At 41.0% G+C, this 26611-nt stretch overlaps 1 protein-coding gene across 6 annotated transcripts in view; it reads right to left on the reverse strand.

The window, feature by feature from the left end:
* Nucleotides 1-26611, reverse strand: part of ARHGAP6 (Rho GTPase activating protein 6) — a 474622-nt gene that overhangs the window by 162616 nt on the left and 285395 nt on the right. Inside the window, exon 1 of one of the 6 annotated variants that reach the window (XM_064573731.1) lies at nucleotides 10512-12145. The exons of the other annotated variants lie outside the window; for them this stretch is intronic. The gene's annotated coding sequence lies outside the window, so the exon portion shown is untranslated. Of the gene's footprint in view, nucleotides 1-10511; nucleotides 12146-26611 lie in introns of those variants that run through there. 6 annotated transcript variants of the gene reach the window in all.

Below are 26611 nucleotides of genomic sequence, written 5' to 3' on the forward strand. Positions count from 1 at the left end.
TATCACAGAAATCTATTTTCTACACAGCATTTACCACAACTTGGAATTACTGATGTATCATTGTTCACTGTCTTGTTTCTGCATTGAAAAGCTCCACGTCAGTCTTGTTTGCCATTTAATCCCCAACACCTCAAAGCCCAGAACACAGTTCTCACAATAAATGGTTGTTGCATGAAGGAACAAAGAAGAGTCAAAATAGAATGACTTCAACAGATTAGTGGTTGCCAGGACCTGGGGGTGCAGGGAGGGGTTGACTATAAAGAAGCAGCATGAAGGAATTTGCGGGGGTTTGGGGGAGTGTGACAGAACTCTTCTACATCCTGATTGTGGTGGTGGTTATGCAACATCGTGTATTTATCAAAACTCATAGAACTGTACCCCCCAAAAGATGAATTTTACTGTATATAAATTGAAAAACAAATGAATAAAATTATGGCATTTCCAAAACCCAAGTCAACTCAGAGCAAATTGAAGAATCCAAGCTTCACAGGCTTGGGGCTCTTTTGGGAAGCAGGGGGTCAATTAATTCCCCGTGTTCGTGGTCAAGTACTGACTCAAACCATACTTCCTCATTTCTCATTTATCAGTTTAAAGAAAGGAAACCGGAAACAAACTCAAGATGTGGAGGATAAACAATACAAGAAAAGACAGTGGTTAAAATAATATTTAAAATAATCATGTGATAAAATGTCAGCATTTGGGACACTTGACTCTGTTTGTATTGGCTTACCCCAGGGGTGCAGTGGCTGTGGGCTGATTTCATAATGGTGCCTCCCACATACACACCCACGGCTGACCTCTGCTTTGTGCAGTAGATAATGACTAAATTTCACATATTACCCTCGCAAAATCTATCCCTTCCCTGGAGGGTTGTTACACACAGAGAATTATAGTTTCACAGCTGAACAATGTTTCTTTCTCAAAATATTATCATGATCAACTTTCATTAGAACAAAGTTATATGGGCTGATAAATTGCTGTCTTTTGCCAAATTATTACTCATCATGGTATAGTCACCCAACATATGCCACTGAGAAACTCCATTCTATTGGGAGAGAGTAGGATTCACAGATAGTTAATAGATTCTTTAGACATGAGTTGCATTCTCTAAAGTAAGCACATGGCATACGAATTTCATCTTGTGACCTTTCCCCCCAGCCCGCACTATTGACTTTTATCCATTAGAACATGTTGATGGATATACCATTTCAAAATGAAATATTTGGATATCTGACTCTGATTTGGGGAAAGGGAAATGGTGAGCTAATTTCCTCTTTTACTGAGCTGAATCACTTGAGCTCGCTCTGTTGCTATGCACGCATGAGTCAATGCCATAGCAACCTCCCGATTTGCTCTTAAACACACAACAGCAGAACTATGCTAATAGTTATGGTTTTTTTTCAATCCTTAGATTTTATTTGTTCTCTTAGCAATTTTAGTTTGATAGTATATTTTACAGTACAGGGTTATTTAGTTATCCTTCGGGAGTCTTATCACTGCTGACCGCCATATATATCATCAAGACCAGCACAACAGAAGTGTTTACTTCTTGGAAAATTCACCCGTGGTTGCCCTTTATTCTTCTTAATCCTTTGCTCACAATTAAAAGTTTGCACTTTGGACAATACAGACTGGATCCTCTTTAGGATTTTCTTTATGAGGATCCTAAATTTAAGTGGGACTGAAATACATTCTTTGAAATTCATGAAATAGAGGAATGCACAGACTTCTCATATACCTACTTAAGTAAATTCAATGAATGTGTAATTATCACTTGGTATGTACTAGGAAGTGTGCCAGGCTCTAGAAAGAAATAACAAAGTCTTCACTATCAAGGGCTTCAGAAAACATCTAAGAGGCAGAGATAAGGGGATATTCTAGTTTCTTGGAGCTCTCACTGTAGAAAGCAAGGAACGGGTACTCTTGAATTCTGCCACTTTCAGCTTTAGATTTTTCACCTACAAAATATGCTATAACATCTAACTTTAGGCTAGTGTAGGACACTCACAGAACGTGCCATCTCAATCACTGCTGTCTGTAAAGGGTCACTGGCTGATGGACTGAAAGAATAACTGACTCATTCCTGAAACACCCAGAATAGGTTTCCAATTCCATACTTTAAAATTACTTGGCCGCCTGGGCTGATACTCTAATTAGTTCAGGAATTATGTGTGTTATTGTATAGATAGGCAATACATTTTGCTGAAATTTTAGTTATCTATCCACCCTTCCACAATCATATGTTAATGTATCCGAAGTGAGGAAAAATTTTGGTTCCCGTCATTTTTCATCTAAGCATCTACTTCTAACTTGAAGAATGTGTATCAGGTACCATAGGAAACATCAACTCTCTCACTGACCAGATGCATTTTTAAATGTCTCAGTGAACTGGCATCTTTTCGTTTCTGATCAGGTGGAGAGTTGTATTTTCTTAACAGTGCACATGTTCTTTCCCTGAAGCCCACTGTAGCTGCTGCAACATCCCATAGGTCTATCTTGATTATAATTGTAGAGCAACGAGACCCTTGTCGCTCTTAATGAATCATATTTTTAAGTTATTTGCATATTATGAAGAAGTAAGATTGGCATTTTTAGAAGTATTAGCTTGTGACTTCAATAGATAGCCCCAAGGTTAACATTCCTTTGAAAAGCTACTATGGAGGGGCACCTGGGTGGCTCAGTCGTTGAGCGTCTGCCTTCGGCTCAGGTCAGGATCCCGGGGTCCTGGGATCGAGCCCTGCATCGGGCTCCCTGCTCGGCGGGAAGCCTGCTTCTCCCTCTCCCACTCCCCCTGCTTGTGTTCCCTCTCTCGCTGTGTTTCTCTCTCTGTCAAATACATAAATAAAACCTTTAAAAAAGAAAAGCTACTACGGAAACATATTTCACATCAGTAAACCGCAAAGAGTGGTCCCAGGGCCAGATGCTTCAGTCTCAGATGAGAACTTATTAGAAATGCAAGTGCTTGCACCCCACCCCAGACCTACAGAATCACTTTAGGGTGGGGTCCAGCAGTCTGTGTTTTCACACACCCTCCAGGGAATTTCAATGCATGCTCAAGTTTGAGAACCAATATTTTATATAATACATGTTTCTTATTTAGGATCAAACATATATACACTGAAGTTGAGAAATAGCTCTTTTCTTCTTTTTGATGCTGTGAGGTTTTGGGGTTTTGTTTGTTTGTTTGTTTTTGTCTGTTTGCTTGTTTTGTGTTACTTTTGGTATTCTGACAAAAATGAGATTTCTGCCTATCCTAGTGTGGTTATGACACAAGATCACCCGGTTCCTGATGAACTAAAAAGTCATTGTAAACATTTTAGCTTCAAAGAATTACCTATTTAAAATATAAGCTATTAGCAGCAATAATAAGAGGATGACTAATTTGAATCACCTAGCAGCTTGGGTCTGAAGAAAGATCAATGGCTTAGAGTCAGAGAGACTTTAGTCCAGCACTGTACAGGTTAAGTGGGGGTTTCTCCACCTCAGTGCTATTGGCATGTGGGGCCGGATAATTCTCTGTCAGAGGGAGGCTGCAGGATGTTTTAGCAGCATCCCAGGTCTCTATCCACTAGGTGCCAGGAGCACCGCCCCCTCCCCCTCAAGCTGTGGCAATAAAAAAATGTCCCATTTTTACTGGTCCACCGGGAATTCTCAACCTTGGCTGCAGAGTGGAATCCATTAAAAATGCTGATGCCCATGGTCCATCCCAGCCTGGTGGTATCAGATCTCTGGGTAGGCTCAGGAATCCATAGGTACTTTTTCAAAGCTCGCTAAGTGTTGCTGAGGTGCAGCCAAGACCTACAAACATTGTATTGACATCACTGTGCCTTAATTTCCTAACCTGGGAGATGGGTGCAATGTTCTCTATTCTAACTATCACACAGAATGTCCCAAGGATCGAATGAGAGAACATTTGTAAAAGCACATGTCCCACAAAGCACTAACTATGCTAAGGGCAGCAGAGAAAAATACTGCATTTGAAAAAGTTGCCATGCAAATGAAAACTGTATCCAGGCTTCTATAATGAGCTAGGATGATTTATATTTACTGTCTCTTGGACACACACCTCATTTACAATAGGCAAGAGATGTGGGGAATTTGCAAAGTCTTTCTTGGGAGTAAACTGGTAGTGTTATTTAGTTCTAGATGGACAGAAAAAAAAAATCTTAAAAGAAAAAAGGGCGCCTGGGTGGCTCAGTTGGTTAAGCGACTGCCTTCGGCTCAGGTCATGGTCCCGGGATCCTGGGATCGAGCCCCGCATCGGGCTCCCTGCTCTGCGGGAAGCCTGCTTCTCCCCCTTCTACTCCCCCCGCCTGTGTTTCCTCTTTCGCTGTGTCTCTCTGTCAAAAAAAAAAAAAAACCAACTTAATAGATGGACAGAAAACCCTATCAGATCAGATCAAACTGTCATACTGTGCACCAACAATAATGTGCACATCTAAAATCAAATCCCTAATCTTTCTACCCTTTTGGCTATCAAGAACTCATTTTAGTAAGTAGGAGAGGATTCAAATTCATCTGAAGATAAATTACCTCTTTAAAAATTGTTAGAATGTAGAAAAATCATACACATTAGAAGTCTGGTATAGGCTTCAACTGTGTCCATATGTATTATTTCCTTAAAAAAACAAAAAGATCATGAGGCGCCTGGGTGGCTCAGTGGGTTAAGCGTCCGACTCTTGATTTCAGCTCAGGTCATGATCTCAGGGTCATGGGACCGAGTCCTGAGTCAGACTCCATGCTCAGTGCTGCTTGAGATTCTTCCTCGCTCTCTCTCTGCCCCTCCCCCTGCTCATGCTCGCTCTCTCTCTCTCAACAAATAAATAAATAAAACCTTAAAATAAATAATAAAAATAAAAGATCAAAATATCTGAAGCAAACAATACCAAATGTTAATGGTTATTAAATCTGAACAACAGATACATAGGTTTTTATTTTTCATACTTTTCTTTTCTTTTTTTTTTTTTTTAAAGATTTTATTTATTTATTTGAGAGAGAGAGAATGAGAGACAGAGAGCATGAGAGGGAGGAGGGTCAGAGGGAGAAGCAGACTCCCCGCCGAGCAGGGAGCCCTATTTTTCATACTTTTCTGTATGTTTGAAATATTTGATTAAAACTAAAAGAATATGTTAAAATCAGTTTGAACAAAGCACCAGAGAATACGCTGAAGGAAAAATAAAGAAGACATGGTTTGGTTGGTGTCAGGTGACCATAGGGATGGAGAGGCCAGCTGGAGGCAAAGGGGCTCCACCTCACAGTGCCTGGCTCTGTTTACATTGCCAGCATATGTAGGTAGCGGACAACAGGCCTTTGATGCTCAAGATCAATGTTGAACTTGCCCTGCATGTAAGGAGTTTATTTTTGTCACATATTCTATCAGCTTTTAAACTAAGCAACCTATTATGAAATATCTGCTTCTCCCCTCCTGTACTCCTCTCTATCTCTAGAAACCAATATGGCGGCATTTGTGACATTTAACACAAAAGGTAGTAAGGACAGCCCTTTAGGTGCACCTTTTAAAAGAATGAGTTTTGGGGGTGCCTGGGTGGCTCAATCAGTTAAATGTCTGACTCTTGATCTCAGCTCAGGTCTTGATCTCAGGGTCATGAATTCAAGCCCCGCACTGGGATCCATGCTGGGCGTGGAGCATACTTTAAAAATTATTTAATTAATTAATTACAAGAACCAATTTGCTGGAAGCACTACACTCACGTGTGGGCTGTGATAAGTAAGCAGAACAGTTTTTCTCCTGGAGTAGGAGTGGGCAAACTACAACCCAAGGGCCAAATCCAGTCTGTTGTCTGTTTCTGTAAATACAGTAGTAATTTAACACGGCCTGCTCTGTTCCTTTACATATTATCTCTGGATGCTTTCAGCTACAACATCAGAGTTGAGTAGCTACAACAAAACCCGGCCAAAAGCCTAAAATATTTACCATCTGGCCCTTTACAAAACATCTTCTGAACTCCTGTCCTAGACTACTAACATATAAAATTTTCCCATAGAAACTTAATAATAAGTGATTAGACAAAATGAAAAATTTTAATGACTTTTTGTACTGTTGTCATGTGATAATAGACGTTTCTTCTCTATTTTTCTTTTAATACTAATAAACCAATTATAAAGATTCAAATATTAATGACCACTTTTTCTCTTTAAAAAAAAAAAAAAACTGGTGTGGCCTACAAAGGAGACCTAACAGAGGATGTGTGTTGATGATCAATAATTTAACATGTTGTTAAAACGTTACCATTTGACAATCTCTCAAACTGGCCCTTTCCTAGAGTAAAACTATTTTAACTGTACAGCTATTTGGAGTTGAATAACTGCATTACATGTAAAAATAATTATGGAAATTTACTGACCAAGAATTCTTCCCTTTTTAAAGAAATATAGAAGTCATAGTTGTATGCTAGAGAGAAATATAAAGGTGATCTCCTTTTCAGTCCTTTAAAAATAATTACCTTTATAAAGAGTAAAGATGACATTTATGTTTTAACATAAGTAACAGCCTATTTTTACTTCCTTTCACATGCCTGGCCTTTCCAGTGTTTGGGGAAATTTTAAGAAAAGGAGCTTCTGTAGCTACATAAAGTTGTATCATTCCCAGCAGCCTCATAAATTGAAAATGAGACCCTACTGGTATCCCTTCATTTTTCCTCAGAATGATCAGAAAATACAAAAACAGTAAGAAAACAGTGCAGAGCTATGGTTGCCAAGGCAACCATAATCATATTTCCTCTGAACTTCGGTGGAGCACCCGCTTTAGTTCAATCCAAGCTCATGTTTCTTTAGAAAGCTTACATAAGTTCAAAGTCCTTATTACCTACGCAATATCATTCTAATCAAGCAGGTGATGACAAGAGTATAGAACAGGAACTGGGATGCCCATGGCGTCCCTGTCATGGGGAAAAGATGGGGAAATGACACTTGCTACTTGCTAGCACAACCCATGGCCAAGAGAACATTTGCTTCCACTCCACTCCGTTCAACAAGCATTTGTGGTACTAGCCGGCTACTGCCATGGATGGAAATGTGAGTCCCACCCCTAGACAATGTAGTAAGCACAGATTAAAATGAGCTGCAATCCCCTCGTAGATCCCCATGGCCCTAGAGAACGATGAGAAAGTACAGAATGGCTGGCAGGCACTCCCCACAGATCAGCATTCGTGGACCTTTTTCTTAAAGGAAAATATTCATTTGTCTTCATAGTGAAGAGAAGAAAAGTTTCCATACAATTTTGAGGAAGCTATTACTACTCATTTGTATCTCATTTGATGCTGCCTTCAGGACTGAAGAGGATGTTGTTTACTCCAGGAGATCGTCAAGATCTTGGAGGTTGGGTAGCTGGAGGTTGCCTCAATGAGCCCTAAACAATCTTGGCTCGTATTTTCCAACTTAGGCACTCATCAGTTTGAAGGCCTGTAAAGATGGTTGGTGTTGAAAATCTGAATGTGCTTTCCCATATAAACAATGATATGCATAGTGATTTGGGTTCTCAGGCCAGCTGATGTGGTCTCATTTAACCCACAACACACTTGAAGTGCAGAGTGGGAAATATAAATGGGAACACTATTCTCATTCATCTCAGGGCCTGGTAAAGAGAGGCGTTCTCCATCGTGGTATAGGAGAAAGAGCACTGGGTCGGGGTCAGAGGTCCCCTTCTGTGCCTCTAGACCAGAGACCATTTCCTGTGAGTCCTGTGGAATCTCCTGGGTCCATATCAGGGGCCTGGCCCACTGTAGGATCTCAATCCAGAACTTGCTGGATAAATGAAATAATGAGCACAGTATGATTCTGGGCTAGTCACTTCACCATCTCTGAGATTTAGTCTCCTTCCCTGTAAATATAAATTAGATGCTTGAGAAGAGTAGACCAGGCACTATGCTTGTCTTGCTCTCTATTCATCTCCCCCTCAGATTGGTGGGCAACCCATTTTATTCCTGTTTTTTTTGTACTATAGGGATAATAATGGTTGCCACAAAGGGTGGATGGAAAGATGTATCATGAGGATGGAGACAGAGACCACTGGTGGGGATTGGAGTGTCATGGTTTTGGAAAGGAATTTTCTGAAAATATAGACACCTACTAGCATTTTTCACTGAACCAATAACGTGATAACAAACACTTCCCAAATTCACCCTCTCTGTGAAGCCCTTTTTCAGTAACCCCCACCTCATCTTTCTGGTGTCTCCTTTCCCTGCTATTTTACCTTATTTCTTTATTTTTTGTTTCTAGGACAGTGGTCCCTTCTCACTTACTTTATTTTCTGCTCTTTATTGGCTATCCCCTGACACGGCAGAATGGGAGTACCACCCAGGGCAGGGCTGTGCATCTGTTTCATTCAGAGCTGTATCTCCAAAACCCAAAACAGTGTCTGCTCATAGTAGGCATTCAACACATATTTATTGAATAAATGAATCACTGAATGAGAGAAAGGAGTATACTCTTCTTTAGATCTAAAGAGAGGAACTAGACGTTTCCAAGTATAAATTTTCCAAAAAAGAAAAGGAAGCATTAATTGAAGACAAATTTTGGAATCTTATTAAATCTAGGAGGAGAAGGACAACCATTTTTGTCAGAAAAATCTAAGGTGGGGCGCCTGGGTGGCTCAGTCGTTAAGCGTCTGCCTTCGGCTCAGGTCATGATCCCAGGGTCCTGGGATCGAGCCCCGCATAAGGCTCCCTGCTCAGCGGGAAGTCTGCTCCTCCCTCTCCCACTCCCCCTGCTTATGTTCCCTCTCTCGCTGTGTCTGTCTCTGTCAAATAAATAAAATCTTTAAAAAAAAAAAAAATCTAAGGTAAGGAGACCCAACATCCTAGACTATCACCCAGCAAATTCAGTAACCAGAGTGGTTGCTTAAACACAGATGCTCTTGGTTATCTGTAAACATGTATAAGGAAGGAATGGTGTTGGACTTTAGACTATCCTAAGGCCTGGGAGCTAGCAGGATACAAAGGAGACAGAAGATCTTCAGAATCGGTAGGTGTGCATTCGAATTCTTGCTCTGCCTCTTAATGCCTATTGACTTTGAGCAGCTAGAGAACCTTCCATGCCTCCGTTTTCTCCTTCCTAAAAGTGGAAGATGACCCCTTGCCTTGCAAAGCTGTGGTGAGGGTGAAATGAAAAGATGTAAGTAAACCCAGGAGACAGAGAACTTTCAACAGGCCATGACTTTCTCACCGTTGCTTCCTGTCACCCTCCCAGCTTCGCCCCCACTAGCAGCAGCCTTGCCCGAGTCACCGAACCCCTCGGTCTCCACTGCGCTCTCCGACAAGATGAACAATTGGGTTAGAATGATTCCAAATAGATCTGTCACTCTGAAAATCCTGTGCACTCACTTTTACCTCCCCAAATACGTAATTATGGGGCGGGATGAAATAAAGAGATGTTGTAGAGATAATCTAGACTTATCTACAGAGGATTATTAAGTATTGTGAGTTGTGTGTGTTGTAATTCTATACTCATAACCCCAAAGTGTAGTTTTTCTGTAACAAGTCTTTTGGAAGAAGAGTTATAGTCCATGTCTCAGCAGTTCAAACTCCAGAGAGTTTTACAATGTTTGGGAGGGGCTGAAGAGGCCCAATATTTTAAAGATGAATGTAATTTGGTACTGAAATCTTCCTTTTGCATTTATGACTGTGTCCCAAAAGAGAATCCTAGAAAAGAGAAGTGTGGTTCAGAAATATCAGGAGACCTCCTAAGAATCCAGCAAGGTTTCATACGCATTTCAGTTGATTTATGCTTTAAAATTGTTATTCATTTACAAGTTCCCACATTTGTACTGCCCAGACAGGATGAATTTGACAACCTGTGAATAATGGAAAAAAGAAGAAAATCAAGTTACCAAACAAATTATTTTCCCTTTGGGCCATGTGCACCCCATAAGATACCTTGGATACAGCACTTACATCACAGAAAAATTTACTTAGGATTAGCAGAAAATAATTTACTGGTTGCCATCTAGTCTTTAAAAGTCCTTTTTAAAAAATTAACCTATTCAAAGAGTTCCCAGAGGAGAAAAATCTTTTAATTCTAATACCTTTGCCCAAAGAAAAAATGGTCAGAAATATTTCTAAACACACTAGTGAAGAAGAGCTCCCTTGAGTACAACCATGATTTTTAATGCCTTAAAGCATGTCTTGGTCTGAACACCATACCTTCAGGTCATATTCAAATTACACACCTTTGGGTCATAGTCCAATCCTACACACACATACACACACACTCTGCACCACCCATTTCTCCCATTTCCTCCTGTAACCAGAAAATGGAATGTTTTCGCGCAACCACGCACACCCTTCCATTTGCATAAAACTAATGGCTTTAACTCACTAAAGAAGCACAAGAACATCATCAGGGCTGAAATTAGTCAAAATGAATAAAAGTTGTTAAGACAAAAATAAACCTTAAATTATAATATAACTTGGCCTGGATCAACAGCCACCATGTTAAAATAAATATCAATATCACATAATTAAATACAGGTGACCTAGAAACACCCAACTTACAAATATCCTGTACGTGGGAACAGCCAACCCAAGTGAGTCGGACCAGGACTAGGGCAGGCTCTCCCCAGGTCTGAAGGCGGGAGAAGGATTCCTTGGTCTCTTCCTGCTGGATGCCGGTGCTGGTAGTGATTAGAGTAGAAGGGAGAAATGGGCAGCCATGGTTCTCAAGCCACCACAGTATTCCCTTCCCACCACGCTCACCGAGGAATCCATTTCCCATAAATGTTACAAAGAGTGCCTTGGTTCCCAGGCGGGTCCATCAGAAGTCCGCTGGGCCCACAGGGCAGCTGGAACTGTGCTATTAATACTAGGCTGACTTCCCACTTGGAAGCCAACTCTAGCCCTGACAGTGTTCATCAGTTCTGTTATGGTTAAATGGATTTGTGGGCGGTCCTGGGAGCCTGCCAGTTAGAACATCCTTTCTGTGGGAAAATTCCTGCCGAGGCCAAACAGCTCACTGACAAACACGGTTGTAGACCACACGTTGGGAGACCCTTAGGCATTGACAAATCAATCCTCACCTTTCCCTTCTGGAAGTGCTTGGGTGATCCTTATAGTCAAGCGTCGCACGGATAAACCTACGGCGGGCACAACACTTGGCACCTGGCCATGGTGACTAATAGGTATATTTTACTGTCATCATTAACACAGTAACAGGTCTACCTCCTCCCTGACACACATACACATGTACACTCATTAGGACACTTTAGACCCATCGCATGCGTGCACACGCTCCACCGTGCAATGTTCCATGCGAACATGTTTTCATCTACACAGAAGTGTCTTTGTCTTTTCTTGGGGAAAAATTGAACCACGATCCAGGCTTGAACTGCGTACTTTAGCTGTTGTTTCCTTGCTCTGGGGATTGATTTGTACTTGTTCATCTACATTCTCGACTGGCCCCTCCCCAGGCCAAAAAGACAACTGTAGGACAACCAGCCAAAGCATGGAGATGCTCAGCCATGGGACAGAAAGTGAAAGAGTTGTAATCAAGATTAGACCTGGGGCCTGAGTAACATCATGTTCAAATCAACCGAGAGACTCTCTATTGCATAATAGGTCCTCTTGGATTAGTGAAACTTACACGTGCAAAGGATACTGTTCTCATCAATGGCAAAGACAGTTTAGTAAAAGTTGATGAATTACAAATCTGAATCAATTCTACACACATACACGGAGCTAACAACACAGCAGAGGAGATGTTGGACGATTTCATTAGCAGACTGTACTCTGCTAGGAGATGAAAAATATTCACTGCCTCGGAGCCTTAAAAATGCACACTGTTAACACGTCCCAGGGACACAATGGTGGTGCTGAAGCAGGTACATTCAATATACCTTCAGTTTTTGCAGCCGAAGAAGACAGAGCTGTGTTATTTACTTAAAGACAGCACAGGAACCACAGGAGACCACAGCGGTCCATGGAAGAGCAGAGGGTTTCCCAAATCCGATGTCTTCTTAAGGTCAGTTGATCAGTCTTTGATCAAAGGGCAAGGGCAGAGACAAGCACCAAGTTCAGTGTAGCGACCCGTCCTCCAGGGAGGGGATCAGAAGAGATTTCAGCACACCTGAATGATCTCCACTACACAGTCATTAATGACACTTCAGCTTTGCTCTTACATCTTTCTTACTTGATCATCCCCAAGGATAAAATATTCTCGAATCCATGGGGAATCTGAAATGAAGTAAGAGCAGATCTGGGCTTATTCTTAAAATAAATGCCTGAGAATGATCTTTTAGTTGGTATATAATATATGTAGATATAAATAAATATTTGTATACTATGTATATATACCATGTTCACCTAGACTGATGTGTGTATATATATATATATATATATATATATATATATATACTGTGCATATGTGCATAGGTACATGCTGCTTTTGCCCACAATATGGATGCTAACTGACCTTTAAAAATGCCTTCAAAGTGGACTATTGAGTTCAAGCATACTCAGGACCATATCCATCTGTGGGCAGCTAATCAGAAATTACTGCCCCACTAACAGGTTTCCAAACTGAAAGTGAGATGCAAGTGTGCACACCTGCATCAGTTGTTGAAAGTATTATCCTTTACACTACTGCAGAAGTGTCAACACGAATCCACCCTCTGGAGTGGCCACAGCTCCTTGGACTGCTCAGTCTGATCAACACACAGAGGTAAGCCCCAGAAAGAAAGTGTTCCCTAATAGGCATTTGGAAAGAAGGCAAAAAATAATTTCCCCATCCACATTAGGTAAACCTGTATGGTGCTGCGGAAACAGAAAAAGGTATTAATTCCACATAGTGCTCTCTCCCAGGCAAAAGCATTTTAAAATAAAAACAGCCTTTAAAAAAGTTCTAATTTCAATTCACCCTGAGAACCAAACTTCTTCCTTTCAGGGAATTTACCAGTTTTGACCAGTGTTCAGAAGTCTTTAGCGCTGATACATTGGCTGGGGTGCACCTGCCTGACCAGAAGCAATCTGTCTTGCTCAACCGTAATGCTATACCATACTCAAAACGAAACAAGACAAAATTAAACACCAGAAAAAAAAAAAAAGAAGAAGAAGGATGGCGGATATGTTAATCTGGGCTAAATTGTCCCAAAGGCCACACCTATTTCTTGGTAGTTGATCAAACCCAGTTTAGGATAAGGAGTCTGAATACGTGGCAAGCAGCCCGAATGAATTTGTGCCAGGTCCCACCTTGTTTCAATTCCTTCTTCCCTAATTGCTCCACTTCCTCTCAGACTTTCTGGTCACTCTCCTTGACCCCATCATTGGAGAGGGTGTGTCCATAAAGTGGGTGCAGTCATATTCTAGACAAGTCACTGCCTGGGGTTTCTAATGAGCCAATAATATTCTGTGACTGCATCAGGCAAACTTTTCATGCAGAGATGCTCAGAATACCTGAAAAGATAGAGAAGCTAACTTTTTATTGTTGCCAAGCTAACAAGACAGGTTGGATTTTTGGTGCCTGATGGCTAATAAATGGTTATATGTATGGAAGAATTTGGTCTTTCATAAAACCTGATAGGGATATGGTGGAACAGTAGTTAACGTTTACCACCTTGCACTTCTTTAATGGTTTCCATTATCTACCAAAGACAGCCTAATAGTTGTGAATGTCCAAACTAGTGGGGGTCCAGGGTCAGTGTGCAACATCTATCCTACAAGCTCACTCTCATGATTAAATGAAATATATACACATATTTTTTCACCACCACCACCACCACCATCATGATCATCATCATCCTTTAATGGGAAATAAGGACTACTCATACATACTCACTACACCACAGAATTTTAGTTAGGAAGGGAATGTGATCTACGATAGAGTAAACTCAAAGGTAAACATAGGAATCGACAGTTCTTTTATATAGAAGGATGTCCCAATAGTTCCTCAGCCTCAATATATTTTTCCTCAACAGACCATCTATCTCCACTTTTCTCCCATTACCAAGGAGCCCGAAGGTTTACATAAATGACCAGTTTCAGTGAAGTACTGGGCAAATCTTTCTGGAACCTTTGTGGACCAGACAGTAAAATGTAGCAGAAATGGTTGTACATTCATGTGAACTTAAGAATTAATTAACCCGGGCACCAGGGTGGCTCAGCCGGTTAAGTGTCTGACTCTTCATTTCTGCTCAGGTCATGATCTCAGGGTCGTGAGATCGAGCCCCAAGTCAGGCTTAAGATGATTCTCTCTCCTCCTCCCCCTGTCCCTCCCTACCCACCCCCTCCCCCGCTCTCTCGCGCTCTCTGTCTCAAAAAAAAAAAAAAGGAAAGAACTAATTAACAAAGAGGGCAAAACTACAATGGCAGACACTTGGCCCCAGCTTGCTCAACAACTTCATCAAAAACTGACATAAAAGTCTAGATCATGCTTATCAAATTTGCAGATGGCACTAAGCTAGGAAAAATAGGTAATAAGAGAGAATTAGGGTTTTAAAATATAGTTTAAGTTTACATATAATAATTTAATTAGCTCAAATGTTTAGAATGAGACTAAAACAAAAAGATTCAAAAAATTAGAGAGAAGTTTGCATTTAAATTATAACAAAATTAATCAGAGATAGAGAAGTGACTTGAGGAATAGGTAGAGCTCTTTGTCCACTAAGCTCAAAGGAAATCTGACCAAAGTGCTAAACCAGGTAAAGGAAACTTAGGCTGCATGAGAAGAACTTGAGAATCCAACTCAAGAAAAGTGATAATGCCCTAGGTTCCACCCAGACCACGATACTCCTGGAGCAGCAAACTGTTTCAGAGGCCACACCTTTGAAAGACACTGATGCATCCAGCAAGCCCTGAATAGGGTAGTGTGGATAGGAGGGGAAGTTTCTGGAAAGTCATTTAACAAAACTTTGAAGTCCACAAAAGGAATTAAGGCTGTTTAGGCTGCCTGGGGTTGGGATAACAGAAATGTGGGATAACAGAAATGCTGACTGGCCAGCAGGTAAATTCAGTAGTAGATCTGGCCTATCTTTTTTTTTTTTAATTTAATTTTATTATGTTATATTAATCACCATACATTACATCATTAGTTTTTGATGCAGTGATCCATGATTCATTGTTTGCCTATAACACCCAGTGCTCCATTCAATACGTGCCCTCTTTAATACCCATCACCGGGCTAACCCATCCCCCCACCCCTCACCCCCAGAACCCTCAGTTTGTTTCTCAGAGTCCATAGTCTCTCATGGTTCGTCTCCCCCTCCGATTCCCCCCCCCCTTCGTTTTTCCCTTCCTACTATCTTCTTTTTTTTTTTCTAACTCATTTTATGAGGCCAGCATTACCTTGATCCCAAAACCAGACAAAGACCCCAACAAAAAGGAGAATTACAGACCAATATCCCTGATGAACATGGATGCAAAAATTCTCACCAAAATACTAGCCAACAGGATCCAACAGTACATTAAAAGGATTATTCACCACGACCAAGTGGGATTTATTCCTGGGCTGCAAGGTTGGTTCAACATCCGCAAATCAATCAATGTGATACAATACATTAATAGAAGAAATAACAAGAACCATATGATCCCCTCAATAGATATAGATCTGGCCTCTCTTTCAAGAGAGAAGATTTCAAATGACTGAATGGGAATTCCGGGGAGTAGGCCCAGCCTTTCCCAAGGAGATCCTTCCTAAAGAAAACATTTACCCAACCATAAGTGACTTAGGGGTAAGGGGACTCTTAACACTCAGAGGCTCGTGCAGATAACCATTGGCTCATCCATCCTCAACGTGGAGCAAAAGATTCCTGCTTTGGGGGAGAGGCCAAACATATGACCTTTGAGGTCCCACCACTGTGATTCAATTCTCCTACATTACTTCTGACGACAGATAGGAAGAAGAGGCAGGGGTTCATTAAGGGAGAAGGAGATGCTTAGAAAGGGGAGACACGAAGTTTACCGATGGCTCTGGGTGGCTAAGGAGTGTAGCAGGTGGCAGAGTCTCCTTGATAAATAGATCCATGCTAATTAAATAATAAAGGCCCAAACCAAACTTTAGAAGTTCACTTAAGGCTGATCCTATTCTGAAGACAGTTTTGCCAGCACCCTATACGCTATCCACACCCTCTGAAGAATGGGATGATGCCTCACGCTTCTTCACGTCGGCCCCAACAGCTTAGCTACGGGGCATGCAGCCGGTGCTCCCCAGCCCCTTGCTGCTCGGTTAACCTTCGACTCTTTCTCCAGGGGATTCAGGTTAAAGAATGAAGAATGATTCACCCACAGTGGAAAGTCTAGTTAGGCCAAGTGGATATTTGCTTGACTGCTTTCACTAGGGTAAACGATCCTAACCTAATTGGAAGTATTTGGACGTCAGAGTGATAAAAACATGGTTTGGGCTATTTTGTGGCAAAATATCATAGTAGTAGTAGTGGGTCAACATGGGTTTTCTTCTTAAATCTTTCAATCGCTGGTCATTTTTTTAACTTGTCTTTTCAAAAATATTATACTTTTCTGATATCTGATGGGACATTAATGAATTTTGTTAGACCGTACTTCAATACTATAATGATTCGATATCATTATTTGATATAATGTTGTAAGATACATAGCATATGTTGTATTTTAATATAATATAGGTACCTTTTAATAACTAACAAAACTCTCTAGAAGATTTATATCCATCTAATCACTATACAGTTAAATTACAACAAAGCAACTTGAGAATCTGTCACGTCATTAAATAACACAAGACATCCACATTGCCTTGACCCAGAAACGAGGAAAACGATGCTACAGAGTTAAAGTCAGGTGAGAACATTATTGTAGGGCATACTGGCTGAAGGGAGCACATTTTCAAATATCTGCTTTACCTCTTTATTGCTCTTGGTTATGCACTTAGTCCTAACTGAGTCCGTGGCTCCGGTTAATTCATTTTCACCTTTTATTGCTGGGGAATTTCATCACAGCTCTATGACCTGCCAGTAGGTGAGTCTTCGGGTCAACTGAGAATACCACGGCCTTTGCTCCTGCAGCCTCTGAGCATTGCATTGTAGATTTTAATTACCGTGGTGCTGTGCTTATGAACCACCCCCAAACTGCACTGAACTGGGAAGTCATTTTCTTCTAGTTACCTTTTAAATTAATATCAAAATGACAGACACATACACAATGCATCATTCTTTACAGACACCGGTTCATCACTGGACTTAATCACTTCCAGAGCAATGCAGATGGATGAAATCCAGGGGGCTCTGATTCACAGGATTCCTGGTTTTTCTCTCATTCAGTTGGTGGGAAATTCTTTCTCTTTTTAAGTTAGATGAGCGGTGGAGTTAGAGAGATCTGTATCCTACACTCTCATGATTGGGCTCATGCCTTTATTGGGATCCAAATTTGGTATTTTTTTGCTCAGTTGATCAGACTCCTAATTCTACCCATTGCATTCAAATAGCGGCACTATTTTTTTTTCTCCTTCCTTCCCCCAATGTTGCAGCCCTTTTCAAATATGGGGCCTCTCCAGCTGGCTGCACAGATCTGCCTGAGTGACACACAGCATCTCTCTTCTGTGCTAATAAGTCACTTACAGCCCAGGGATCATCTCGGGTATCCTCTAAGTCATTACCAGCGGTATGCTAGGGACAGAGCAACTCTCTCAATAAATCTCTACTGTGTAGGCAGAGGAGCTAGGATTACCAACCAGGTCTGCTTTTGCTCAAACTTGTGTCTTAACTATCACTTCTAAAAAACTGAGATATAATTCACATACCATCAAATTCACCATCTTAAAAGTCTGCAGTCCAGTGGGTTTTAATATGTTCAGAGAGTTGTGCAACCATCACCACAATCAACTTTAAAGCATTTTCACCATTCCAAAAAGACACCCATACCCAATAGCAGTTGTTCCCCACTCTGCTCTTCCCCAGTCCCTGCAACCATGAATTTGCTTTCTGTTTCTATGTATTTGCCTATTCTGGGTACTTCATATAAATGCAATCGTACACTATGGGCCTCTTGCGTCTGCATTCTTTACTTAGCATAATGTTGTCAAGGCTCATCCATGTTGTAGCACTTACCGTTCCTTTTTCTAGCTGAATAATATTCTATTGTATGCATATATTGCATTTGCTTATCTATTCATCGGTTGATGGACATTTTGATTGTTTCCACTTTTTGGCTACTACAAATAATGTTGCCATAAACATTCCTGTGCATGTTTCTGTGCGGATATAGGTTTTCATTTCTCTTAGGAAGACATCTAGGAATGGAATTTCTAGGTCGTATAACTCTATTCTTAACTAGAGCTTAATTGTTTTCCTCAGGTGGCCGCAAGTGATCTCAATTGTGTAAATTCTCCTACACCTTGACTCCACACCTTTTTATAATAGAAAACCCAGTGTGGGACATTTCATTCTATTATTCTATTTTATCACCATAAAGGCCATCCATTCATGTCTATGAACAGTTCAACGCAAAGACCTACAGAAAGTCAAAATTAAATTTGAGGCATTTATCTTCTTAAAAAGAAATACATCTTATTTAGAACTCTATAGATAACGGAATGGGTACATTCTCCATTGATTAATAATACTTTCTTACAGTAGTATCTGCCATAGCATTTCCTTAAGAGAGCAAACACTTCCGGTACTCTGTATGATCCATCATTTCTTCCTTCTGTGAGTGTCAAGTCCTTCGACGGGTAATGGCATCAGTCTACAGAGAAATCTTGTAGGGTCACATCCATCTTCCATGAGACAATTGACCCAACCTGAATTAGTGATGTCAGAAAAACCTGACTTTTTATATGCAACTTTTTTTTTTTTTTTACATTTGGGAACACTTAATTACTCAGAATAACAAAAGAATAAACTTCATTCGATAGTAAGAGGAACTTATTTATAATCAACAAATTAATTCTGTAAATGGCCCCCAAGGAAGATTAAATGTAATCAGGCTTGCCCATAAGTCCTGTCAATATAACCTCCAAATCATATTTAAACCTATAATAAAAGACTAATCCATTCAGTACCAAACTTCCTACCACCAGATTCCAGTGTATTCAAAATTCCTAATCATCTTAGCACAAGCATTATTAAACACTATAATTTTACACTGTATTGCTTCACACTTAGAAAAATATCCCCTCCCTTGTCTTCTGAGAAGATGCTTCCCAGGGATCTTGTAGATTTCAGATTTGTTTTCTTTCTCCTGCCTCGCAGCATCAGTGAGACCATTCTGTAAAATCTGTGATCAATCAATCACATAGATAAAATTTGCCTTTGGATCTTATGCAAACGCTATCCACAAACACAAAATGTTTTCCCCACCTTTTCAGTTGACTAAGAGAACTTGATCTAGATACAGACATACAATAACAAAAGCACTATTGCCCTCTGCTACTTCACTTTGAAGGCCCTCTTAAAACAAGAAGAGAAAGATAAAAAACCATATAAAAGAAAGCTGAGTTACAGGATTTTTCCAGCAGTATCATTCTTACTGGTTTTGCTTGTTTGAGATGGCTACCGAGTTCCACAAATTGCTAATGAGGCCCCCACCCTTGAGATCCACGTGCCATGCCGTATCCCCAAACGGAGCCGCAGTATGTGAAGGGAAGTAAAACTTCGAGGGTCAGCACCAGGATGGTGTTGACAAAGAAACCCACGTGCACGGTGCAGTGCAGACTGTTTTCCAAATGACCTCAATCTTTAGAAAGCCCACAAACATACAACTGGGTTGGCTTCCTCCTACCACTTGAAACAATCCCAGTTCACCTCACCCCCCACCCGGCCCCCTCCCCGCTCATGTGCTAGGCAAATACTTGCCATTTCAACATTTCTTACATTACTACCCATGGCCAAGTGTGTAAGTCTGAAGCGGTCTGCTCTGCCTGCTGTTTTTCCATGTGAGTGTAGCATCATCTATAGGCGGATGATCCCCTCCAGTGAGGAAGGAACTGCTAACCATTTGTATCTTGGTAAGAGGGAAGCCATGAAGCAATAGCTGTTTAAGAGTTGGGGTGCCATCTCCCAGATTTGAATGAATTTCCTTTGTAATATCAGTGACAAATTGTCAACTAAACTCAGCTGGTAAAGATAAGTCCACCGAACTTGCTCTTAGATAACCTGAGCTGGAATTTCTCTTCTACCAATAACGAGCCATGTGACCTTGGGAAAGCTACTTAACTTGGTGAGCAGCCTCTGTTAGTTGCCTATCCAGCAGTCATTTCCCCTTCCCTCCTCCTTCCAAATAGAGGTCTGACGTTCGTTAGCCTTTCAACCTTCCCCCGTGTGACGAGGGGTACATGACCCATCCCTGGTTCCAATGAGAGAGCCTCATTATTTTTAGTCAGTGTGGTTATGCCCTTACATCTGCCAGGACTGTTATCGGGAGGGAAATGGACATCAGATTAAGTTCAGTTGCATAACAATCACAAAAAGAGCAAGAAATAAAAATAACAGTGGCTTTAAATAAGATGCAAGTACAAATCCCTGGTGGAGAAAGAAGCCGGGTGGCAGGCACCCTGGAGCACCACAATGCCACCAGGGAGGAGGCTCCCAACAACTTACTTGTCTGTCAGTTTGCTGTGCTACCTCGGGTCCAACAAGGCTGCTCGAGCTCTGGAAAACGTATCTGTCCTCCAGCCAACAGGAAGCCCTCGTCGGTCACATGGCCACAATTAGCTGTACGGGAGGCAGTGCGAGGCAGGCCGGGAGAGGGGCAGCAACCAACAGTCATTGCCACAGCAGGCAACCCAATTCCAGCCAATGAGATATGAAGATTCGAGGGAAGTCCCCTGCTAAGGAGGAGAAAGGAAGACGTAGCCTGTACTTCTCTCTCTGGTCCCAATCTGATAGCACGTGACGTTTGGAATTGATGTGGCCATCTTATTACCAACCAGCCATCTTGAAAGCCAACAAATAGAGCAGGACAGAGCCTGCACAGAGAAAGACCTGCCATCCTAATATTTTGTACATGGATCTTAACACCACTCTGGATTTCTTATGATGTCAGACTGCAATTTCATTGCTCTTTAATTCTGTTGGAGGGGGGAGTATTCTATTACTTGTAGCTGAATGCTTCCTAATCCATTCCACCCATCCAACAGGACTTCCAAAGTCAAAGACAGTTATTTCTCCTCTTGGTCTGTATTTTCACAAGCTAAGAATTCGAGAGACATAAAAGACCAAACAGCTCTTATTTTAATCACTATAATCAAAATATACCTTGGTTACTATTGGTTTTATTTAAAAAGGAATGCAAAAAAAACCATACTGTACACTCGTTTACTCAGGTATTCAAATATTTCCTGAAAAGCATAACAGTTTTAAAATCCTGGCTACACCATTTCTGGCACTGTGATCTAGTGCAAGTAATTTAATCTGTGAGAGCCATAGTTTCCTTATATGAAAAGAAAGGAAAAATACCATCACTTTTTAGGAGTGTGTGAAGTTCAGAACTATATGTAAATGACATAATGTCAGATATATACTAGGTGCTCAGTAACTGGAAACTATCATGCCATAGGCAGCCACTGACGATGCAAAGATGAAATTAGATCTGGTTCAAAGTTGCATTCCTTTCTTTCCTTCCTTCATTCATTTATACATATATGCACCCATAAATACATATTCCACCTACTTCCAGAAGGCACTGAAAGAAGGCAAAAGGAAACATCATAGCAATGTTTTAAGTTCTAGAATAAAGTGTATATACCAAGGAATTACGAGTAGTCAGAGAAAAAGCAGAAACCAGGAGGCAAAAGATGACACAAATGAACAGAAGCCATGAGGGAAAGAGAAGGAAAGTTAAGAGAAGGTATTTGAGACTAGAGAGAAGGAATGGGTAAAGAAGAGAGGCAGGATTGAGGGAGGAAGGTATGACGTGGGTCAGGCGTGGGGAGGAGAGAGACTAAAACAGAGAGTGAGCCAAATTGAGTCTCCAGCCTGGTAAATGTCTAGCATTGCTGAAGACCCATATTTTGCACAGTGATGAGTTCCTTCTGAGTCTTGCCTGGAGTAGGGCGCCAGTTCTCCCAAGGACTAAGATGTTTTTCTCCTCTTCACATTCCTTCCCTTGTAACTTCATAATGAATTCTTCCTATCTGAAACAATCAAGCATGTCTCTGTTCCTTGCAACACAAAAGATCCTAAAACCAAGTAAACGGTAGCTGAAGCCATGGACTTGGAAACAGGGTGAAAGGAATGTGTATACAGTGATAAGGGAAGAGGGCTAAGATGGAAATGTGTTTAAAGAGCAGAAGAAGGAAAAGATGCCTGCAGAGTAGGTCAAGAGGTAGTACTCGGAGACATCCAGAGAAATAAAGGAGTTGTGCGAAATGGAGGAAAAGAGGTTGCCAGGAAGAAACAGGGTTGGATTCAAAGGCCACCAAATTTAAATGCAATTAAGGGCTCACCTTCCTGAATTTGGTAATGAGATCTTCTATAACCTTGAATAAAAGAGATTCAAGAGTGATGGTGTGAAAGTCAGGGGCAGAGGGCTGAGGAGTGAATAGAGATGAGTATGTAAAGTAGCTTTGAGTGTAAATTATCCTTATGTGAGGTTTAGCTGAAAAAGATAGAAGAGACGGCTTTCAGGAGGGGTTTGCTCAAGGAGGAGTTTTGACATGAGGAAATAATTGAGGGTGTAGAGAAGCTGAAGCTGGCATAGAGTAAGATGATACTATTTGCAGTGGACCCTGAGGAAGCACAATTGCATGGGATTTGGACAGGAGGACAGATGACTTTACCTCACAGATAGAAGAAGAGGGGTCTGTGTTGCTTATTTGACTTTCATATGTGACAGATCTTTTACCACAGGACAAATTGACCCAGTACTTTCATATGGAACTAGCTATAAGAAAGGAATAGTTCAAGTTTGGTTTTTTTTTTTTTTAAGGATTTCATGTTTACTTTTATTTTTTAAAAAGATTTTATTTACTTATTTGGGAGAGAGAGCATGCGCGTGCAAGAGAGAGCATGAGCAGGGGGGAGGGGCAGAAGGAGAGGGAGAAGCAGACTCCCCACTGAGCAGGGAGCCCAATGCAGGACCCAACCTCAGGACCCTGGGATCATGACCTGAGCCAGAGTCAGACGCTTAACCGACTGAGCTACCCAGGCACCCGGAATATTTCAAGTTTTAAATTCGTTTGCTTTAAGCTCACGAAGTAGTATGTGGAAACAATATGGCTGTCTATAATCTGCCAATTATTGTTACTTGCTCTGGATATAAGCCCATCTCGCAAGAGCACTGATGGGGTTGGGTTTCTGGAAGTGACAAATTCTGTAGTTGTGGCTGGCCAATGAATCACCCAGGAAGCTTGAGAGACCAGGATGTTGTTACCTCCAGATCTTGGGGCTTCCAGGCTTCCGCCCTATCAGGCAGGCACATCTGCTTCTCCAAATGAAGGAAACAAAACCAGAATAGAAGAGACAGTTGGCAAAGCCACAAGGTCAATCCTTGCCCTCTCCTTCCTGGTTTCCTGCACTGAGCTAGGATGATCTATGTGAGCTGCTTTGGAGCAATCTTGCACTCTGAGAAAAGAACTGAAATAGGAACCACTAATACTGCTTTCCTTTTTCAGCATCTCTGAAATGCCATCGGATTTGTTTACTTGTCCCACAAATTTTAAATGATTTCCTACTATGTGCTAGAATCTGTTGTAGGCACTGGAGAGGAGTGGTGGTCATACAATCATTTTCCTATGTAGTATACATGGCCATGGGTCTTGCATAAGGTCTAATTATTAATAAGGATTCTTACTGTTTATCTAAACGGATGCATCTGTAAATCTCACTAAGCATATTGCATTACTGTTTACAAAAGATGAGGTTGCTGTTTATTTTTCAGCATGGAAGATGCACATGCTGTACTTGGCATTTATGAGGTACGGCTCAGGGTAGACAAACCCTTAAGATAAATACTCCATCCTACAACCCACAAAAGAGGATGAACTCCAAAGCTTTTATGTGTTCCAAGTTTCATCACGGCCCATTTGGCCTGGGGTTCCATATGGGTCAGAAGATCCACGTGACATATTAGAGAGGGGAAGTAAATTTTGTTATCATCTCAAATGGCATTCTTATCCCTCCTCCAATACTAACTTCCTAACATGCCTTGATGATCACTTTTGGATTCATTTCCATGAGTTTATCTAAAATTGTTTTAGAATTTCTGCATTTAAAAATGTTAGACTATATCACTTTCTTAAAATACAGGTTTAAAAATGGAACAAACATGTTTTCCATTTACGACTCCCACAAGCTTAACTCTTATTCTATAATCATGTTTCTTAATGTATTAAGGGGTATTATCTAGTCCTGTGAAGTTCTATTGTATTATGTCCACCTCTGTATCCTCACAGCCTATAAAATATCTGACAAAGAAGGAGAGGGCTTAATAAATACTGGGGATGAAATAAAATAATTTAATAAACAAGTACTTGTCACCCCATTTTAATCTGTAGGCTTTAAACTTCCCATCTTCCCACCCTCATTTTTTACAGACTAGAGAATCCTAATATTTCCATGGATTCTCACCAAATAAGGCTTAGGTGCTGTAATTGAGTTGACCATATGTCCCAGTTTCCTTAAGGCAGTTTTAGTTTATGCCTAATGTTCCAGTTTCATTATTACTAGTGACCCTTTCCCTTTCAAAGGTATCCCGGTCTGAATGAACCTGTGTCCACCATTCCCTTGGGCTCCCTTGAGCCCCTCTATAATATTCTATACGTGGACTTCAGGGGCCCCCAGTGAATGCTTTCTTGTACATTGCAGTAGTTTCTGTTTGTTTTGTTCCTCAGTCCCCTTCCCAACGATAAAGCGTTTCCGTGGGCCTTTAGACTATTGGGTGTTGGGTAGGAGATGTCTAAGACAAATCTAGGCCAACACTTTTCAAATTTTAACATGCGTATGTATCACCTAGGGCTGCTGTGAAAATTCCAATTGTGTTCAGCAGGTCTGGAATGGAAACACAGATTTTGCATTTTTAACTGGCTCCCAGGTGCTACTGGTAATGCTGGGCTGAGGGCCATACTTTGAGAGTCAAGAGTCCGCAAGTGTCCCTAATTAGCCACAAACTTAAAGACCAGCCATCAGGAGACTGTACCACTTAGTACTTATGAGTGTGTGCTTTGGACACACTCATAAGTACTAGGTCAAATCCTGCCTGTATGACTTCAAGATCTAATAAAGTATTTGATCTCTCCAAGGCGCAATTTTCTTATACATGCGATAGAAAGAATAATATCGATCTCAGGGGAGTAATGTGAGGATGAAATGAGATAATAACTATAAAACAATACTGTCCCTCACCCACTGTGAGTGTTCAAAAATGGTGGTAGTTGAAATTGTCTTCATCATGGTCATTAAACTGCAGCACACATTCTTCTCCCTTCTACTCTGTGCAGCATTTCCCTGCCACTTCTCCCATTTTATTCAAAGCTTAACATCAGAGGGTACTTGTTCAGGGAAACATCAGAGGGTAATGAGCCATATTTTGAACAGGGCCTTAAAAAAGGACACTTGGGCATACCAGATTATCCCGTGGTCAGTACACGCAAGACTAGCAATCAGGGTTTGGACAGAGCCACAGGAAAGGCAGGAAGACACATTTGGTTGAAAGCTGGTGATTAACTCTAGTTCACAGATGTTCAGTTGTCACTTGGGCGAATTGAGTTTTCAGGGCTGTGGCTGCCTCCCCGAGTTTGCATGGGTCTGTAACGGCAGCCAGGAACAGGTACTGTTCAACTGCACATACTCGTCTAAAACCCAGTATCACCAGCAGAAGAAACAGAGTGACTATTAGAAAAATAGGCAGGTTGAACAAACAAACTCTTCAAACTGGGTCTCATTTTAAGCTTTGTCTCCTCTTTTTCCTAACTGGGTATCAGGAGGCAAAATTCCAAGTACTTCAGTTTCACTTTCTTTCCTTTAGGCTTTCAAAAGCCACATAACCCGAACCTTTGTTTTAGCTATCATAAACTGATAGGATTGAAATAGCATTTTGTAAACAAAACCTGCTATTTAAATCTCTGGGGTCACAATCATTGTTGTGGTCATCAAAATTATTATCCTCTTCCTCATCTTTAAGGTCCTCTCCAGCTATAAACATTTCTCTTTCCTCTGATGTCAGTCCTAATGCAGGACCAGTGTTCTCTCTCTGATGCAGAGTCAACAATGGAAGGGGAAAAATGAGATCAGACCTTAGATAATTTTCTCACTGGAAAATTACGGTCATTGCAAAACGAGACGTTGAGTTTGGAGTCCCAACATGCTGTATTTTCACCTCCTACAATTCAAAGCTCACTGTAGATTATAATTTTCCATCAATTCACTTATTAACTTATCAGTTTCACATCTGACTTGACCACAGTACCTATAGCATGAAGAACATAAGAAGATGGCTCTCACAGTAAGAGCTCACAGAACTACCAGAACATGTTTCCTGAGGCCCTATCTACAAGCTAACCTGGCTCCTTTCTGCAACAACTATCCTGGCACCTGGATGGCAGGTCATTTTCAAAGTACATCTAAGTACATTCAAAGTACAATAGAAAATGTGTTCATAACAGAAGATGAGCCCAACTATCAGGCTGCAAAAGAGGGCCTGCTTATTGAGAAAATAAGTAGAAATAATTCATATTTTTTCCACTTGGCACTGACAGATCT

The sequence above is a fragment of the Mirounga angustirostris genome, unplaced genomic scaffold, assembly GCF_029215605.1.
Source record: "Mirounga angustirostris isolate CCGP_5_RB_7025 unplaced genomic scaffold, mMirAng1.0.hap1 SCAF_11, whole genome shotgun sequence".
Lineage (NCBI taxonomy): Eukaryota > Metazoa > Chordata > Mammalia > Carnivora > Phocidae > Mirounga > Mirounga angustirostris.